This window comes from Ranitomeya variabilis, chromosome 7 (genome assembly GCF_051348905.1).
Source record: "Ranitomeya variabilis isolate aRanVar5 chromosome 7, aRanVar5.hap1, whole genome shotgun sequence".
In the NCBI taxonomy this organism is placed as follows: Eukaryota; Metazoa; Chordata; class Amphibia; order Anura; family Dendrobatidae; genus Ranitomeya; species Ranitomeya variabilis.
In genome coordinates, this window is record NC_135238.1 from 181,884,508 (window position 1) to 181,892,401 (window position 7,894).

The following is a 7,894-nucleotide window of genomic DNA, read 5'->3' on the forward strand; positions in this document are numbered from 1 at the left end:
CTTGCGTTTCTTACCCATTCACGTGAATGGATGAAAGGCACTGCAAAAACACTGAAAGAATTGGTGCGCTGCGTCATGGAATAAACGTAGCAGGGTTCAAAAACTGTACAGGAAAAAACTGAAAATGCTTAACAATTCAGAAATCTCATTGATTATGCTGGTACTGTAAAATGCTGCACATTTTATGAAGAGTAAGCTGCGTAAAAAAGCCTAGCAAACATAAAAATAGTGCAAAAAAGCCACGTATGAACATACACTAAGAACATTCTTAGTGGGCATACTGGTAATAGAATAGTTAAACCAGTCTTACCAGTATGTCTCATATACAGAGGCGTAGTTAGGGTTTTGGTTCAGGGGGGGCGAAGCTTCTGAGTGGGCCCCTAACCAGGTAACCTTGATTACAACTGGGTGACGCACCCTAATAGTGGAGGAGAACCTCGGCAGATGACCGCGATGTTGCTGAAAATAATCTCTATATGGCCAGTGGTAGATACTAGTGATGATATACTCGTTACTCAAGATTTCCTGAGCACGCTCGGGGGTCCTCCAAGTATTTTTTAGTGCTCGGAGATTTAGTTTTTATTGCCACAGCTGCATGATTTACATCTGTTAGCCAGCATAAGTACATGGGGGGGTTGTCTGGTTGCTAGGGAATCCCCACATGTACTTATGCTGGCTAACAGATGTAAATCATTCAGCTGCAGCAAGAAAAACAAACTCTCTGAGCACTAAAAAATACTCGGAGGACCCCCGAGCATGCTCTAGTAATGAGTATATTTTCTCATCACTAGTAGATACCAGTCCAACAGAACATATAAGAGATCACAGCACAGTTACAGATGGTGACTTACCGCTGACGTTCTTTCTGATGGAATCGTTCACTTTTCCGGTCTTTTCCATCTGGACCAGACCGACATAACTTCTTCCACCCAGGATTTGTCTGCAGAGATTACAACAAAGACACATTTCACTTCTCATATTTTCAGCACGTCACCATTAGTGATGAGTGAATATACTCGTTACTCGAGATTTCCCGAGCACTTTCGGGTGTCCTCCAAGTATTTGTAAGTACTCGGAGATTTAGTTTTCAGCGTCGCAGCTGAATGATTTACATCTGCTAGCCAGCTTGATTACATGTGGGGATTCCCTAGCAACCAGACAACCCCCACATGTACTTATGCTGGCTAACAGATGTAAATCATTCAGCTGCGGCAAGAAAAACTAAATCTCCGAGCACTAAAAAATACTCGGAAGACACCCAAGCGTGCTCGGGAAATCTCGAGTAACGAGTATATTCGCTCATCACTAGTACCATCTATTTCCAACCTGCACAAACTTCTCATCCTGCTAATACCCCAATGCTACTGCCGTATGTGTCCCTATTACTGCACCTACTGTGTGGTGCTATGTGCCCTCTAAATTCTAAAGCAACCCTCTAGAATATAGTAATGCCGGGTGCAAATGCTCTAGAAAACAGTGCCCACATTTTGCTCCCTAGAAAGCAATAATGCCCTCTGTGTACCACTTTAATAGTCACATTGTTAGGGCTAGCGGAACGCACCAAATAAATAGAGAAAAGGAATAAGGTGCGGTCGCAGCCCGGGGTCCACCGTGCAGAGATGGAACCTGCTGCTAAGCAATGACGGACTATATGGCGGTACAATGAGGATACACACCGGTTAGCTTCACCCTGTGTGGAAGAAGCAAACCCTGTTGCGTCACAGGGCCGCAGTACCGCACGTAACAGAAATAATAATTAAATAGCACAAGAGTGCATGCGATGCCGCACTGGCGGACGCCACTAACCACCCAGACTTGGGTTTGGAAAGCGCGGTGATAGCGCACGGCACCGTACTGGGGGTCACAGCAATAGACGCTGTTTGTGTACCAGTGTTGGTTACAAGTCGAGCGCTAGATTACAATCATCCTCCTTACGCGAGCATTCAAACACAAGGGAGGGGATGATTAAAGAGCAACTTTCACTCACAACACACACACATAAACAAGTGTATACTAGCGCATGGCCGTGAGGCCATGCGAACCTTTTATAGATGCAGCAAGTTCAGGACCTTCCTAGAGGACCAATAGGAGCTACTGCAGTACCTGAGCATGTGACCCCAGACCTCCACTGAGAGGTCTTCCTTTCAGCATGCTCAGAAGGGGAAAAGCAGGACTTAGTCCCAGAGATGTCTGCTCGCCGCTGATCAGTACAGGCTACAATGGCAGAGCCTGGAAAGGCAGCAGTAACCCTTTGCACAGAATCAGACTGAGCAATACGCTGGGACCGACATCTCCGCTGAGCAGGCTCCACTGCGGCTGATGCAGAATGAGAGACCGGAGCAGACATGGTTCGAGATTCCCCCTGTGCAGCGGTGGGAACTCGATTCCAAACATGGCCCCCCCCTCCTTGGGCCTCACCACGCTCAAAGGCTGCAATGAGCAGCAGAGCTCAAATGTGCTCTACAGGTTCCCAGGTTCTGTCCTCAGGGCCGTGGCCCTTCCAGTCCACCAGATAGTATTTTTTGCCACGTACAACCTTGCACCCCATGATAGCATTCACCTCGTACTCATCCGTGGACGAACCCGATGTCCCAGCAGATGACTCAGAAAACCGGGACATATAGACGGGCTTTAAGAGGGAAACGTGGAAGGTGTTGGTGATACCTAGGCGCGGAGGAATGGCCAAACGGTAGACCACAGGGTTAACCTGTTCCAGAACCTTGAAAGGACCAATGTCGCGAGGCGCAAACTTAGTGGACTCAACTCGCAGCCTGAAGTTATGGGCGGAGAGCCACACTAAGTCACCAGGAGTGAAAGTCAGAGCGGGGTGTCGGTGAGCATCGGCAGAAACCCTCATTCTCTCCTTGGAAGCCCGAATGGCATCCTGTGTGCGGTCCCAAATTTCACGTGCCTCCACTGCCCAGTCTGCCACCCTGGAATCAGTGGAAGACACAGGCATGGGCACAGGGACACGCGGATGCTGGCTGTAATTAAGGAGAAAAGGAGTCTGCCCAGTGGAATCGGCTACGGCGTTGTTCAGAGCAAATTCTGCCCAAGGTAGCAAAGATGCCCAGTCATCCTGCCTAGCAGAGACAAAATGTCGCAAATATGTCACCAGAGTCTGGTTGGCACTCTCTACCAACCCGTTTGTCTCGGGGTGATATGCAGAGGAGAGATTTAGTTCTATGCTGAGTAAACGACAGAGCTCTCTCCAAAACCGAGATGCGAACTGGGGATCCCAGTCACTGACAATTTTATCAGGCATGCCATGTAAACGGAAAATATGTTTAATGAACAATGCCGCCAAGGCCCGTGCAGAAGGTAACCGTGGAAGCGGCACCAAGTGCACCATCTTAGAGAAATGATCGGTGACAACCCAGATAACGGTGCAGTTATGAGACTTGGGTAAGCCCACCACGACGTTCATCCCAACCATCTCCCATGGCCTGTCTGCCACCGGCAGGGGGTAAAGTTGCCCAGCAGGCCGTTGCCGAAGAGACCGAGTCTTGGCGCAGGAGACACACGCCCGAATATAGTCCCCGACGTCACGGGCCATATGCGGCCACCAGTACGTCCTCGCCAAAAGCTCAGATGTGCTCTTGGTCACAAAATGTCCAGCCACCCTGGATAGGTGAGCCCAAGAGAGAACCTCCGGTTGCAAATTAGATGGAACGAAAGTCTTGCCCTGGGGGCACAGACTCTAGCGAAACCGGAGCCACAGTTCTCAGGCTCTCAGAAGGGACAATAAGCCGAGGCTCCTCCTCCTCAGATGACACTACGGAGCGAGAGAGAGAGCGTCGGCACGAATGTTCTTCTCCCCAGAGAGAAAATGGAGAGTAAAATGGAACCGAGAGAAGAACAGGGACCATCTAGCCTGGCGAGAATTCAGCCGCTTGGCCGTCTGTAAGTACACCAAGTTCTTGTGGTCTGTTAACACTTGGAAGAGAAAGAGAGCTCCCTCCAAGAGGTGTCTCCACTCTGAGAAAGCCAACTTCATGACTAGCAACTCCCTGTCCCCGATGGAATAATTCCTCTCCGCTGGTGAAAAGGTCTTGGAGAAGAAGAAGCAAGGATACTTCTGACCTTGAGCATCCTTTTGGAAGAGGACTGCTCCAGCACCAACGGATGAGGCATCCATCTCCGTAATAAATGGCTTATCTACATAGAGGCAATGTAGGATGGGAGCGCTAGCGAAGTGTGACTTAATCAAGAGAAAGACCTTGGAGACCTCCTCCAACCACAACTTAGGATTTGCTCCCTTCTTGGTGAGGGCAACCAAGGGAGCTACCAAAGTTGAGAAAAGTGGGATGAACTGGCGATAGTAATTAATGAACCCCATAAAGTGCTGAACCACTTTAAGAGAATGATGTTCTTGCTAACAAATCCAAAAAATAGGTTAAACCGCACCCTATGTCCCTTATAGCCTTCCTAGGTCTGTGGACGCAAGTCCTTGCCAGGGGGTCAGCCCAGCTAAAAAGTCCAATCCATAATGTAAAAAAGAGGACAGCGCCACAACGGTCAGTGATAAGAAAAAACTTACAGCTTTAATCTACCAACTGCGGCGACGTTTCGGTATAAAGGTAAAGGTTTATACCGAAACGTCGCCGCAGTTGGCAGATTAAAGCTGTAAGTTTTTTCTTATCACTGACCGTTGTGGCGCTGTCCTCTTTTTTACATTATGATGTTCTTGCTAGTCCATCACAGCCTGTAGCTTGGCAGGATCCATAGCCAATCCCTGGGCAGAGATGATATAGCCAAGGAAAGGCAAGGACTCCTGCTCAAACACACACTTCTCCAACTTGGCGTAGAGGGAGTTTGCTCATAAGAGGTCAAAAACTTTGCGAACATCTCTCTGATGGGAGTCAATATCTGGAGAGTAGATGAGAATATCATCCAGATAGACTGCGACCAAGGTGGTGAGCATCTCCCGGAAGATGTCGTTCACAAAGTCTTGGAAAATGGCTGGGGCATTACAGAGCCCGAAGGGCATCACCAGATATTCATAGTGCCCATCCCTAGTGTTAAAAGCCATCTTCTATTCTTCCTGCTCACGGATGCGAATCAGGTTGTAAGCACCCCGCAGATCTAACTTAGTAAATACCCTTGCTCCCCGTAGCCTATCAAAAAGCTCAGATACCAGGGGTAGTGGGTATTTATTCTTAACGGTGATGGCATTAAGACCCCTGTAGTCTATGCATGGACATAGTTCTCCATTCTTCTGCATGAAGAAGAACCCAGCCCCTGCAGGTGACACTGACTTCCTAATAAATCTACTTGCCAGATTCTCTTGAATGTACTGGGACATTGCCTCCGTCTCCGGGAGAGATAACGGATAGACTCGACCCCGGGGAGGCTCTGCACCAGGCAAGAGGTCAATAGGACAGTCATAGGGGCAGTGAGGAGGAAGGGTCTCCGCAGCCCTTTTGGAGAACACGTCCGCATAGGACCAATAGTGCTTGGGGAGAGAGGAAAGATCTGCGGGTACCTCTGTAGAAGCAACCTGAATGCACTCCCTCTCACATCTACCCTCACATGATTTACTTCATCCCAAAATTTTCCCTGAGGACCACTCTATATGAGGAGAATGATAGCGAAGCCATGGTATCCCCAACAGGACCTCATCAATTCCCTCAGGAATGACTAATAGGGAGATAACCTCCTGATGTGATGGAGACATAGAAAGAGTGAATGGAATGGTCTGATGTGTAATCTGTGAGGGTAGTGTCGACCCATTTACCACTCGAACGGTCACAGGTTTGGCGAGCATCACCAGGAGTATTGCGTGATGCTGGGCGAAAGCAGATGACATGAAATTGCCTTCCGCCCCGGAGTCCAGGCAAAGCTCTACCATAAGAGTGGATGGGCCTATGGTTATTGTCCCCTTGAAGGACAATTTAGAGGAAAACGTCTCCGTGTCTAGTGTACCTCCTCCAACTACCACTAGACGCCAACGTTCCCCCGACTGCTGAGAACACTTGGAGGCAAGATGTCCTGACTGCCGGCAAACATGACAGACCATAGGTGCACGAGCGGACCGGGACGTAGATCCCGCACACAACGCCTCTATGGCCTCATGTGACCGTAGATTCCTGAGGTTAGGCGAAGGTGGGAGCCAGCCGAAACCTCTGCCTACACTGGGCTCACTCCAACCTTCGCTTGTGAAAACGAAGGTCGATGCGGGTTGATATAGCTATGAGCTCCTCCAGTGTGGCGGGAATCTCCCTAGTGGCCAAAGCGTCCTTCACATGGTCAGCCAGCCCTCTCCAAAATACCAGGATAAGGGCTTTATCCAACTATTCCAGCTCAGACGCTAATGTCCGGAAGTAGACTGCAAAATGGCTGACCATGGACAAACCCTGAGTCAATGCCAGCAGTTGGAGCACCGTATCATGGGTGACTTGGGGTCCTAAAAAGACCTGTTTTAGAGTGCTCAAAAACCGAGGAGCAATCTGCACCACATGATCGTCGCGCTCCCACAGCGGCGTAGCCCACTCCAATGCCCTGTCTGACAGCAGAGAAATTATGAATCCCACCTTTGCCCACTCTGTGGGAAAACGTGCAGCCAGGAGCTCGAAGTGTATACCGCACTGGCTCACGAAACCCCTACAGGATTTACTGTCACCAGAGTATTTCTCTGGCAGCGGGAGGTGAGATAAGGTCAGAACAGAGATGGCAGTGGGTAAAGCTGCCGCAGCCACGCTAGCAGCCTGAACAGCTATTGCGGTAACATCCACCGCTGAGGTTGCATGCTTGAGAGCCGCAAACCTGCCCTCCAGCAGCTGGATGTACCCCTGCAATCGCTGTTTGTCCGTCATTACTTAGCCAGAGCCTGGCGCTAGTATAATGTTAGGGCTAGCGGAATGCACCAAATAATTAGAGAAAAGGAATAAAGTGCGTTCGCAGCCCAGGGTTCACCGTGCAGAGATGAAACCTGCTGCTAAGCAATGACAGACTATTTGGCGGTACAATGAGGATATACATGGGTTAGCTTCACCCTGTGTGAAAGAAGCGAACCTTGTTGCGTCACAGGGCCGCAGTACCGCATGTAACAGAAATAATAATTGAATAGCACGAGAGTGCAAGCGATGCCGCAGTGGCGGATGCCACTAACCACTCAGACTTGGGTTTGGAAAGCGCGGTGATAGCGCACGGCGCCGCACTGGCGGTCACAGCAATAGACGCTGTTTGTGTACCAGTGTTGGTTACAAGTCGGGCGCTAGATTACAATCATCCTCCTTATGCGAGCATTCAAACACAAGGAAGGGGATGATTAAAGAGCGACTTTCACTCACAACACACACACATAAACAAGTGTATACTAGCGCATGGTCGTGCGGCCATGCAAACCTTTTTTTATTCAATAAAAATTTTTTTATTGAATAAAATTTTGATATTCTATTCATCGATGCTCCGTATTTCCTCCTTTTTTTCAAATATGATATTCTTGGAGCTGATTTAGTGAATCTGAGGGTGGCTGTTAATTTCTGCCACACTTCATATCTCACATTATGTATTTGGGGTCTCTGTTACCAAACCTTTCATAGCTGCAGCAAGTTCAGGACCTTCCTAGAGGACCAATGAGAACTGCTACAGTAACTGAGCAGCTTCAGAACCTTCCTAGAGGACCAATAGGAGCTACTGCAGTACCTAAGCATGTGACCCCAGACCTCCACTGAGAAGTCTTCCTTTTGGCATGCTCAGAAGAGGAAAAGCAGGACTTAGTCCCAGAGACGTCTGCTCGCCGCTGCTTAGTACAGGCTACAATGGCAGAGCCTGGAAAGGCAGCAGTAACCCTTTCCACAGAATCAGACTGAGCGAGACGCTGGGACCGACGTCTCCGCTGAGCAGGCTCCACTGCGGCTGATGCCGAATGAGAGACCGCAGCAGACATGGT